The sequence below is a fragment of the Harpia harpyja genome, chromosome 6 (assembly GCF_026419915.1).
Source record: "Harpia harpyja isolate bHarHar1 chromosome 6, bHarHar1 primary haplotype, whole genome shotgun sequence".
NCBI lineage: Eukaryota > Metazoa > Chordata > Aves > Accipitriformes > Accipitridae > Harpia > Harpia harpyja.
This window is the reverse complement of record NC_068945.1, coordinates 742,311-754,901: the sequence shown is the minus strand read 5'-3', so window position 1 is coordinate 754,901 and position 12,591 is coordinate 742,311. Positions and strand designations below refer to the sequence as shown.

The following is a 12,591-nucleotide window of genomic DNA, read 5'->3' as shown; positions in this document are numbered from 1 at the left end:
TTCCTTTATCTTCTTTCCTGTTCGTGCAGCCTACACTGGTGGGACTTTATAGGGAAGAAATATATTGAGAAATGCAGATTCTGGTAAAAAAGTCAACTTCACACTTACTTTTTAAGGATGTAGAAGTCATAACATACTAACTGAGCTGCAGTGACTTTCAGTCTCCCTTTTGGGAAGGCTTAATGTGAAAGCAAAAACAGGTCTGGGTTATTAGGATTTATTGCTGTAGAAAGCTTTGGAGACTTAATCCAGGGGATACTTTTTAGCTGTAATTTCACAATGAACCAAAACTGATGGTAGCATCTAAACAATCTTGTTCTTCCAAACTTGTTTGTAGGTGGTACTCTGTCTTGGCAGTGGTGTCTTTACAGCTGGGCAGCAAGTCGAATCAGGGCCTCCAGAACACAGACATTGACAAGACAGAATAGGAATGGTGCTATGTGTAATATTACTAATATTGAATAATCCTTATTTAATCGTTTGGGGGTTTTCTAATGGCTTGGAAAGTGTCAACTCATTTGAGCTTGCACTCTTACTATTCAGTATAAGAATGCATCTCTTCCAGTCCTGACTTCTGAAAAGTTGTCATCATGTTAAATCAGTGGAAATCTTACTATTGCTTTCAAAGAATAAGGATTTCTGTCCCAGTGTGTAGCAGATATATTTCATTCACATATAGTATTTGCAGAGCAGTATTTTATATGGAAAATATTTTTGTAGCAGAGCTATCTGGAACAAGCAAATCCTTCTCTCTGGCCACTCACTGTAGTATTGGGAAAGCATATTTCAAACACTTGAGGATGAAACATCTCTGTAAAATATCTAGTAAATTATCATTACTAACTCAAAATCAAAACATTCAAGTATTACTAATTGGGGGAAAAAGAAAAAAGAAAAAAAACCTCTGATAGGAATCTTTGACTATGTAGTACTTAATCTCAGAACTAGCGTTTATGATGTCATATTTTACACAGTTATATCTCCAACCAATGTATTGCTAGTAATTTATCCTGCTGACCCAAACATGAGTTCAGTAATGCAATGTCCTTTTTCAGAGAGCAAAAAGTCAAAGAGACTGCAGATACAGTGACCCTCTTTTCCTGATCTCATTCCACTTTCTTTTTAAAAACAATAGACTAGTGATTAGATACATCAGACTGCTTTCTCCTCATTTCCTTTTCCAACAGGCTTTTTGCAGAGGTTGAAGTTTGAAGGCCTAACTATATTTTCACTTCTAATACCTGAAAAACCTGTGGATGCAAAGGGAGTTTTAAGTAACAAAACTGAAATAACATGAAATTCTAGATGACTTAAGATTGGCTTTCTGATTATCAGTAACAAACCAACCCCCAAAAAGCTGTAAGCAAGCGGGAAGTCTTCCTTTTCTATGAAGAACTTGAGGCCTCACGTACGTAAGTGAAATGTTCTTGAGAAACTCAAAATTAGGAATCTCCATTGCTACGTAACATCTATTTTTCCGTGTAAGACCTGTTGAAAAATACAATGGTTCTCTGAAGGAATTTGAATAAGGAAAGGGTCATGGTCTGTGTTAGCTGGAATGAGAGTTTGCTCTGTGCATGAAGCAGCTTGTCTGCAGACTCAGAAACAGGAGGATGACAAGGAAACAAAAGCAGTCATAGCTAATAGTTCAGGGGGAGGAGAAGGAGGGTAGTATGTGGGTATCACCTTGCGAGATGCTTGTCTGTACATGGTCTTGAAAGGTAAAAGTGAAAATCTGTTAAGGAGGAAGAGAAACGGGAAATTAAAACTTTCATTGTCTACTCAGGGATAAAATCTTTAACTTTTCACTTCTACATCCTTAACTAAATCTATTGCTTTCGTAGGATAGAACTGATGGTACAAAGTGGTGTACAAGCTGGTAACAGCCTGGGGCGTGCTCTGCTATCAGCTGGAACTGCGGTGATTAGGGAGATGTGTACGCCACTTGGGGCATGTGTCTACTATAGGAGTTAAGGGGAGTTGACTAAAGGTGTGATGCTAACATGGATAATAAAAGATGTTATACCTTGTGTGGATGCTCTCATTCAAAGGTAAGGTAGCTCTTTTTGCTGGAGCCTAATTCTCCAAAAGATTAAAGACTGTTTTACCTCTGACTGAGAGGGCTTAAGTGGGCTTAAATCTGAGTGACTGCAAGCAGAGAAGCTCTTAGTTCTGAGTAACTAACTGTGGCCCTAGGCCAATCATCCTCCAAATGTATCTAACTGTAGGATAAAGAAACTGTTTTGGCTTTCAGTGGAGCAAAATAAATCAGAAGTAACAGTTCTCAAAAGTTCTGACCGGCTAGTGTAATAACTTGCCAGGCAGAGCTAAAATAAATGTGCGTCTCAGTCCTAAAATACTGTTCTTCATATGCTCAAGTGATCACTGGCATAACGACAGTATTGTATGAAGAATTAAATAGACAAGCTCTGAACAGCTAGGGGAATTGTTATAATGACATCAGTGTAGAAGGAGCTTATTGCTAGGGTTGAATAGTGGGGCTTGCTTCCTGGGCACTAACCTTTCTCCCTATTAATTCTTTGACATGGAAGGAATTAATAAGATTCCCACAGAATAGCTTCTTTATATGGCTTTAGGAACTTAATTAGAATAAAAGAAACAGTATTATCCCTAAAGCTACTTTGTTGCTGTTGGCTTTACAATAGAACTTCTGCCTAAAATGTCCCCGTCTCCTGATTCACTTCCTGCTATAAACTTAGCAAAACAATAGACATTTCACAGAAGATACATAGTCCTGCATTTCAGCAGCAGAACATGTCAGGCAGAGCTCATTTATCTGTAGTAAAGGAAGGGCTTTACTTCATCATAAACAGTGCTGTTTCTGAAGTAGTTACTGGTCAGTTTACTTAGGTAGAAAAAACAGAAGGCAACTTATGTTTTGTGCCCACTTTATTAAAATAGCTCACTCAAGCCTTCAGGTCAGTGGGAAGGACTCCATGCCATCTGGTGCATAGGTATCAAAATATAACACTGGTGTCCATAGCTAGTTATGCTAACCTGTATGGTTCCTTAACAAAAACAAACAAAAACTTTATTTCTGTATTCTCTGCAGAAAATAAATTAAATGTGTATAGCTGGGAAAAGCTGACTTTAGCCACAATTTTGTTAAAAATTGTATTATTAAGAGGAAATAGGAACATAAACGAGTATCTTGGAAAACTGATTGTTTTTACTGAATAGTAGGAAGTTGTTTGTGCTAGACCATATTTTTTTTCCACTTCTTTAAAGTTGCCATCAAAGCTTAGGCAAGCTTAAAGAAACTCTCCATTCTTGAAGCAGTCCATAGCCAGAACTTTCCCAACTGTTATCATGACATAGAGATATCTTTACCATTGACAGAGAGTCTTCTATGCCTTAATTATTCTCAAATTCTGTACCTATTAAAAGCATATCATTCACATCTGAGATAATCATAGACAATTGTCGTGAAATAGAAAAGTTTGGACAGTATGAAACAGTAATTAAAAACATTAATGTGAAAACCAAGGAGATAATAAAGAATATTTCAGACAAGGACATGTGTTACATGTGAAAAGTTCTTTCCCAGTGAAAGCTGAGCAGTGAAACAGTGAAATTGATTGATTTGAGTGGAATTAAATTTAATATTCTGAAATTCTGTGTCATTGGTTGGCATATATAATCACTAATGACATTACATTTGCAATCAAAATATAGTTTGGGATTTAAATTTAGATTTAAAGTGTAAATAAATAAATATATATAACACCTGGGCTTTCTTAGGTAGAGAAACATTCTGAAGAGAATGCTGAAATGTTATTGCAGGAGTCAAGAAACACCAATAACATTTGCACTGAGTGAAGCCAAGAGAATTTCTTTACAAAGAAAGTATTAGTGCTTAAAAGGACACATGGAATTTCTGAGGACAGCAGAAGACACAAGAAGCATAGTTAAAAATAGATTGTGTTAAAAGTAAAAATAACCGTGGGATACTTATCTAAAATGAGAGAGGATTTTTCTGGTTTTTTTCCCCCTGAAACTTCCTGTCCTGTTCCTAACAGTCTAAATCAAATGCTCAGCAGCAGGGCTGCATAGACTGTTAGCCTTTCTTCTAAGAAAAAAGATTGAGATAATCTTTCCCAGGATGTCACATTCTGAATATAACTGAAAATGTTCAGAGAACAACTGAATTTTAATATTTAGGAAAAAAATATCAAAATACTAAAATCAAAATGTTTAATATGTTAAAGTATGATTCACTATATCAGTAAATTATTTATGGCATCATAATAGTGTCATCATGCTGGGAGGCTGCATGACTGATGACAGATATAATTAGACCAGTAATCTCTTTTAATTCACTTCAAGAAAAACTTAGTGTTTGAATATGTATAAAGATAATTTACATTTTATAAATTGAAAAAAAATAGTACTTTATTAACTAGGGAGGTATATTTCCCCAAGCAGTTTTTCAAGTGCATATATGTATTTATTCAGTGCATGTGGCCTCAAGCCTTTATATATTTATACATACATTAAACTGTGTTACTCTAAGTAATGAAGTCAAATTACTGCACCAGCATGTAACCCCAATGCAGACAAATTCTGCTTTCACGTATAGAGGTAATTCACAGGAAGATCAATAGTGTTGATCCAAAAAGTAGACTAAGACGACTCTAATATTGTTGTTTCTGAATTGTTTCAAATGGTACACTTGGAAAAGGGGCAAAAACTTTACAAGTAAAAATGTATTTTTAAAATTCTGATAGCTGTTATTGTCTTACTGGCTTCCAAAGGTGTCTAAACATTTTTCATCTAAACGTAAAAAGCACAGGAAAGATCTTGCAAACAGAAGAGAATATTCAGCAGCTTGAAAATACTGTTCCCTAAAGTGGTGCCTCAAGAAACCTCCAAATAGTAAATTAAAATGTTCATAAGACTGTTGTCATTTGGTGATCTTTCTGTTTTCCAATTAATAGTCCTGCCTTTACCTTTTTATCTTTAAAATTATAATTTCATAGCATTTATAAAGATGTTAATAGATTTATAAAGATCTTTAAGTGAAAAGTTGGAAGACACAATTGTTACTTCTCAAGTTGTATTAAAATCTGAATCCAGTTGTTAGGACAAAAATGTTGTATAAATTACTCATTTCTGATCACCCTCCATTCCCTTGGAAGGCAGAACCAGTTCAAGTTCCATATGAAGGGGAATCCCAAAACAATGCCGCTGCCTTTGCACTATGACACAAGGGCTAAATTTACTGTACCTATATGTGTATATGTATTTTTAAAAATATATAGTATAGTAAATATATATGTAAATATGTATGTAAATATAGTAATAAAATATATACTGTGTATATATTGACATTATAATGTAATATATATAATAATGTATATTTTATAGAGAGATATATATATAAAATGTATAAGCAGTACAGAGGCCTAGCAAAGTCCATGCACGAGAGTAGCTGATTTGAAGAATAAGGCACTATTTTCCTCGTTGTTAAAAGGGTATCTGACAGTTTTTGCAACCAGACTCAGGGCCTGAATATACATCTCTTGCTCCATTTGCAGTTATTGCCCCCATACTGGCTTTATATAAGAACGTGAGCCCTGGTTTTCACAGGCGGTAGCATATATGTGATTGGCACTGGTTTTGTGCACAGTGAAGTGATTTGGGGGGCACAAGGCAGTATTCAGTCAACTCTGTGTGGAATAGTTGGGGTTTTTTGGTGTCAGTCCACCACCGGCTGCAGGTTGAACTTCTGTCCTCTACCAAAATGGAATTCCCTTTCATCATAGCATGAACTTAGTTCTACGAGGGAGCGCTATGATTTACGCTGAATTCCTGTTCTGTTTCTTCAATCTTTAAACAAGTTTGAGCATTATTTGACCATACAAAGAGATGAATGACTGTTTTGATGTTGAGGTTGAAGAAAGTCTAAGTGTTCTGGCAGGGAGGATTTCCAGCTTTGACAATGCTCTAGGCAAAACGGAAGCTTGATTCGTGTCCATACAGAAAGAGCTGTATTTACGATTATATGTATCACTTGTAATCTCCTGTAAAGAGCTGGTTTATGCAAAGCTTGATCTCCTATTTAATGAGGCAGGCTGCGTGGAAAACTGAAGTGCATCTGTGGTCAGAAGCGAGAGAAGAAACAGTAAATTTCAAGATTTCTCCTCTCAGACCTGAACTTTTAACTTTCAACACAGGAGAGAGAAGAAAAGATTAGGGAAGGGAGAAACCATGTTAAATCTTGGAAAGCTTACCAACCTGACCAAATTTTGCAGTAACGTTAATTGCAATTAATTAAAATCCATTTTTCCAGGACATTTCTTCAGAAGGTAAAATTTACCCCCGTGCTATGGCCTCGCAGCCCTACCGAGCTAATCTAAATTCCCGGTGAACTTAAAACTCCTTAAGTTAATGAGTCACGCGTTTAGCGAAAGAGTACAGGAAGACTTGGCGTCTATGCTGATTATATGCAGACTTGCATAAGAAGCACGGCCAAGAGGAAAAGTACTCTTGGGACTGTTTTGCGGCCCTACCCAATGATCCAGAGCTCTCGCTGTCCTCAAACCCGGCTGTCCTCTGGGACAACGCCGGAGGCAGATCAGCGATGAGAAGGGCAGGTGGGAGGGAAATGCTGAGGCCGGTGGAGGAGAAGGCAAAGGCTGAAGGGACAAAATAAGGTCGCCGTGACGGCCGCTGCTTGGAACTTGAAGTAACCCTCTGTCTAAAACAAATAAGTCCCAAAGATAGGCGAGGGCTGGAGCGACGGTCCTGCCCGTGATACCGTTCCCGTACCGCCTCCCGCAGAGGTTTAACCCGCTCAGCCACCTCGTTTCAAAGGCGGCTCCGTCCTTCAGCCGCCTCTGCCTCCCGCGCAGCCGGCAGACCAGCCCGCCGCGTCCTGCGCTGTCTCCCCCCGCACGGCGCGGCTGCGGCTGGCGGGCGGGAGCCCGGGGAGAAGCGCTAACAAACGCAGCCCCACCGTCGCCGCACCGCGGCGTTAGCGGGCACCGCGCTCCACGGCGGGCATCGGAAGGGACGCGGCAGCCTTCGACGCTTGTCGGGCGCTAAAAAGGCCCCGGCACTTCGCGGGATCTACCGGCTCGGGCAAATTCCGCTTCGGGAGACGAAACCCTCCGCTCACGCACGGTCCGTCCCGTCCCCCCCCCCCCCCTCCCCGGTGGAAACGGGACACGGACGCAACGTTTCTATTCACGTCGCGCCCTGCCGTGCTCCCCTCATGAGGGGCCGCCGGGCCGAGGGGCGCTAACGGCCTCCCACAGCCGCCGGGGGCCTCGCGCCGCCCGCCCGCCAACTACCTTTGCCCCCGCCGCCCCTTCCAGCCATCGACTAAGGAAGCGGCGTTAATTGGCAGTCGCGGAAAGCCAATTGGGCGGCGGCGGGGCGGGAGCCGGCCCTTCGCTCTCGCCCAATGGAGAGGCGGCTGGGCGTCCGCCCAATCGGAGGGGCGGGCGGAGGCGGGCGGGCGGCAGTCGGTGCGGCGGCGCGGCGGGGAGCGGAGCGGGGCGTCTCTCGCGTTCCTCCGCGTTCTCTCGCCGTCTCGTCAGCCCCGTCGTCCCTCCCTCCCTCCCTCCTTCGCCGCCGGTGGGCGCGGGAGACGGGCGGTTCCCGGCCCTTCAGGTGAGGGCGGCGCCGTCGTCTTGGGCTCTACCCTCAGGGGGAGGCTTGAGGCGGAGGCCGGGGCTTCGATCCCCGTCGGAGCCTTTGGGAGGGAGGAGGGGGCGCGGGATGGCGGGCAGCGGGGTCCCACCGGCGGCGGCGGCGGCGGGGCGGGCGGTGGGTTCAGCCGTCGCGCCCGTGCCCCGTGGCGGGGTCAGGCCGCGCGGGGCGGGGCGGGTGCCGCGCCGCGAAGGCCCCGTTGGGTACCGGCGGGGGCTCGGCGCCCCTGCGGTGAGGCGGGCGGGAGCGGCAGTGGCGAGGCGCGACGGCGGCGCGGAGGGGAGGGAGCGGGGGGCCGGGGCCGGGGGGGTGCAGGCCGGCGAGCCCCGCGGCGGTGCGGGGCTTCGTCTCCGGCGGGCGCGGGGAAGGTGAAGCTCTCCTTGCTGGGCGCCCGGCGGGGAAGGGCAGGGCTGGGGCTTGCGAGGGATGACGACACTGGCTGTGGGGAGGCTCGGTTCCTGTAGGAGGGAAGGGCTCGCTGCTCGGGGAAGTTTAGTGACCCACTCGGTGGTGGTGACGGCTTTGGGTTTGGGAGGGGAGGAGGAGGGAGACCTGAGGTCGAGCCGTTGGGTTTTTCCTCCCGGCTTTGCAATCCCGGCGTCCGGGATGATGGCACGTAACGATGCCGATTTGGTGGGAGGAGGTGTTTCTCCCACGGGGGAGAGTGAGGTTTTAAGGGGCTCACAGCCTCCTGAGTACCGGTAGTAACCCAGCTAAGTCAGGGTTCTTGGGCTTGCCATTGCCGCCTTCTCTCTTGACTTTCCCTTTTTTGGCTCGTGGAAGGAATCTTTTCGTCTCCCGAAGTGAAACGTCGGTGTGAGAGACAGAAGTCTCCTTATGTGCATCGACGCTACCTGGTTAGAGAAAGAGCGGGTATCTACAGTGTCTGCCTGGCTCGCTGTATCCATCTTTCCCAGCTGCTTGGCTTGCTCTGGTTGTAGTGACTCAGAAGCCGATAGACTCAATCTTCTGAAGCTTCACCCTTTTGCCCTAGCGGTAAAGGAAGCCAGAAAGGTGCAAGTGACAATAGGCTGCCCTTTGTAAACTGAACGTTTGAAAACTAAATGTAATCTTTAAATGTTCAGTTCTCTTGGTAGCCATTCTTTATTAAAACTGTAGATTAGTTAAGATAATTTAAAACAAGTACGCCACTGCTCACGTTTCCTGTACCTATTTCAGTAAGTTTGACCGTTTGTACGTGACCCAGACTGGGGTAAAAAATGAGCCTTCAGGTGGGCTAGACGCTTTTCCTTTCTTCTGTTGCACTCCACTATCTCATAACAGACTGCTTCAAAGGTTGCCATGAGGCTGTTTTTTCTTGCTGCAGGGGGGATTTTTCTCCTTCTGCTAACTTGGATTTAATTCCAGAGTTTGTTCAACCCTTCTCTAAAGACAAAACCTCTCCACTACTTTGAAGAGGTAAAAACGTTAACAGTGCGTTATTATAATAGTAGTAGTGAAGACGGCATTATGTAAGCAACTGAGTTTTCATTCTGGTTTTAGTGCAACAAAAAGCTCATTCTTGTACATCTGTGATGAGACCAATAGAAAAATGTTGCTTCATTGCTTTGTTGGGCAGGGGAGGGGGTGGAAGAAGACTTGTATTTCTGCCTAAACGTGAGAGGTAACTAAAACAGTTTGCCAACTATATTTCAGATGGGCAAAACTTCTTAACTGTGTTTTTAACTATTAAGGTTATTAGCACTGAGGGCTAATGTGCTTGCTCTTTCATACCTGTACCTGCCTGAAATTATATTTTGTCAAACTTGCAATTTGCCTTCAAAGATAGTAGGGTTATATTCTGCTAATTATGACTGAATGAGCTTAAACAGTAGCATGTATTAGCACACGGGGCATGTCTAATTAGCACAATGCAGCATCACTTCAGAGGTCTCTGATCATATTATGCCACAGCTTAGGTATGGTAAGCAGGAGAGGACTGCAGGTGCTACCTCATCCTCTGTAGTGTTAGCCTTGGCGTGGCTGTTCAGTGTTCAAGTGCTCCAAACTCGCCTTGGTGCATAGTTTACAGTTCTAGAGTCAGTTTCTTTGGCTCAGGGTCTATGTGTTGTGCAGTGCCATACTAGAGTAAACATTAAAAACTGCCCTGGGGGTTACACTGCATACCACACATCAAGCAACAATATCAGTATTAAAAGGAAGATGCATAGCACAATTGTACTTAATGATGAAATAGTTTTATTGATGGTTGATAGGCAAAACTGTTTTGGAATTTTTTTTTTGCTTGGAGTGTTTTTTCTCTCATTTTGAAGGGGGTGTGCTGCAAGATGCAGTAGTTAATATTGAGCTGACAAATTAGATGGCATTTGTGATTGCTGGGCTTGATGTTAGCTGTATGTGTCTAAGTGGATGGTTTGTTAGCTGTATGTGTCTTTGTGGATGGTCTTAAGTGTTCTTTAACTTTTTTAACTGTCATAGTTTTATGAGAGCGTTTCTAAATTCCACAAGTCATCTCTGTAACAAAAACTTCATTTTACTTTGTAGTGTATATTTAACTGTATTCTTCTGATTTTTCTTTTTTATTCCTTTAGTATTTGAAATACCATTATAGTAACATGGCTTTCTGACTGTGCAGTGATATTCCGGGCACCATTTTGATCTATGAATGTTTGTAAGTAATACTTTCAGAAAATACCTAGATGATATATTTTTTTAATGGGTAGATGTCTGCTTTCTTTTGTTGTAAAGGGTTCTGAAAATCAGTTTTGTGAACCTGTTATTTTTACCAGGTGACGTGTTTGGATGACTTAGTCTTAGGCATGAGAAGTTTTGTTCTCATGGTCTGTTTATGCAGCATAATAGTACCTTTTCCTTCTCTAGAGCTGAGCGAGCTACTTGCTTAAAGATGTCCTTATGTCAATTCTGTACTTCCCTGATTGTGGTTAAAATGAGCCTGAAGGTTACTGTGACTCGAATTGGCAGCCTGTAAATGCAGGACGAGACTTCTGTGCTTGTCACAGGAATGGCAAAGGATAAAATGCTTAGCAGTGCTGCTAGTCAATAATTGCCTGTGCTTCTATGAATCTATGGGAATAATACAAACTAGCTAAAAGGTAGCTTTCTGCTTCCAAGATGGTGCATGGTTTTCTCAATGTGGTGGGAGTAGCAGGTTCTGGAAAAAGTTGCATCTTCTCATACAATGAGCCAGGAGAATGGTGGATGCAGATTGAAGGGGTTTTTAATAGATAGATGTTTAAACATGCATGTAAACTAATACATTGGAGTAGTGTTTTGTTGCTTCTTGGGATCTCTGCTTTTTAAAATAAATTCTAAGATTTAGTGACTTACTCATTGCCTGAGACCTGGAATGAAGTCTCTAATGCTTGAATTGAAGACTAGTCTATGAGGTGAACAACTTTTTTGTAACATAGGATTAAATTCAAATTCTGTCTTAATCCATAAACCTTCAAGAAGTGGTGGTGTTCCTTTCAACTAAACCTAGTTACTGATTTTTGGCTTGACTTAATGCAATGATGAATTGTTCTCAGAACGTGAAAAAGAAGAAAGCAGGAAATAACAGTGATGTAACTGTACTAAGATAAACCGAGCTAAGTATTCTGAGTCTGTGGTTGAATAGAATGGTGTACTTAATATGAATGTTACCTGGCTAGTCGGCTCACTGGGGTTGGGAAGAATAACCTGAAGTTGATAGTAAAAAGGCTGTTGTATCCCAGGGCTGATTTCCAGTATACAGTCATAGTCAAATTTGTCACAAGACTTGAATGTCATTTCTCTATGTGCTATCCTGCAAGGTACCTTGCTTGAGGGAAGGGAACAGTCAAAATTTCTCTAATGATGTTGGTCTAGAATCTGCCTTGATGTGTGCTCCTTGGAGTGTGAGTGATTCTGCTTGAGCCACTGTGAACTGGTGTGCATTGGTCGAGTCCTGTGAATCTTGGTGGACAGGATGTGTCAATATTTGAGAAGGTACCCAGCCCTACATGGTAAATAGGGATAGAGCTAGCATGGATATTGTAACGCTGCACAGTAATGAGCTCTGAAGCAAAAAGAAAACATCTCTAAGACTTTAAGTGATGTGGTTTGGTTCAACTTTTTAGAATATGCAAATATTTAAAAAATCTCCTGGTTTACACAACATATTGTAAATATTTTGACAGTGTTGGAAACCCGTATCTTGCATTGGGGTTTTTTGGGCCAATGCATGTTATTAATCCTTTTTGCTTGTGTAGGACTCTGCTTTAAGTTAAGAATTAATTCCAAGGCATCTACAGACCAAAAATTTTGAACAAGCTTCTTTGCCTTTTATCATATACTCTAGACCACTGAATAACAAACCAGACTACAATATAACAGCAACAATGGCGATGATGAGAACAGTCTGTTAAATAATATTATTAAATATTTGTTTCAAACAGTTTTACTGAAACCAAAAAGGCTGGATTTTATGTAATCTTTTGACATAAATTTACAGATGCAACATAGTAGATGCCCTGAGAATGGGTACCATGCAGGTTTTAAGTGACGCAGTGAACTTGGAGGAGTTCAGAGTTATGTGTTTTAAATATCTTCTCATGCCTGTTGTGACTTATGTATCACAGAATCATGATGTACTTGCAGACTCTTAGCTTTTGATTATAAAGTAGTGGGTTGTTTACTAGTATTAACACTGGATGACTGTGGTGTTCCTGTAATCTTCGTTGTGAAGTGTCTTTTTACAGAAGGGTGATATTCTTTCTGCCTTATTGTGTCTTTGTACATGAGTAGCACAAATAGGACTCATAAATCTGATTTTTATGTATGATAATAAGTTAATCTTCCCCACATATCAGGCTGATGCATTGCCAGCTCGTGACTGTAACAACAAAAAGTGTGTATTGACTGAGTTCTGAAAGGACTAGCAGAGTTCTCGTACCTGGCATCTCAAACTCTGCT

The 12,591-nt window shown here is 42.1% G+C and overlaps 1 protein-coding gene across 5 annotated transcripts in view; it reads left to right on the top strand.

Moving 5' to 3' along the window:
* Positions 1 to 7,484: 7,484 nt before the first annotated feature.
* The window catches only part of PACSIN2 (protein kinase C and casein kinase substrate in neurons 2), a 63,731-nt gene continuing 58,624 nt past the window's right edge, over positions 7,485 to 12,591 (top strand). For 3 of the 5 annotated variants that reach the window (XM_052789547.1, XM_052789546.1, XM_052789541.1), the window contains exon 1: positions 7,485 to 7,638. The gene's annotated coding sequence lies outside the window, so the exon portion shown is untranslated. Of the gene's footprint in view, positions 7,639 to 9,077; positions 9,097 to 10,244; positions 10,310 to 12,591 lie in introns of those variants that run through there. The other 2 variants (XM_052789545.1, XM_052789542.1) reach the window with 2 other exon arrangements.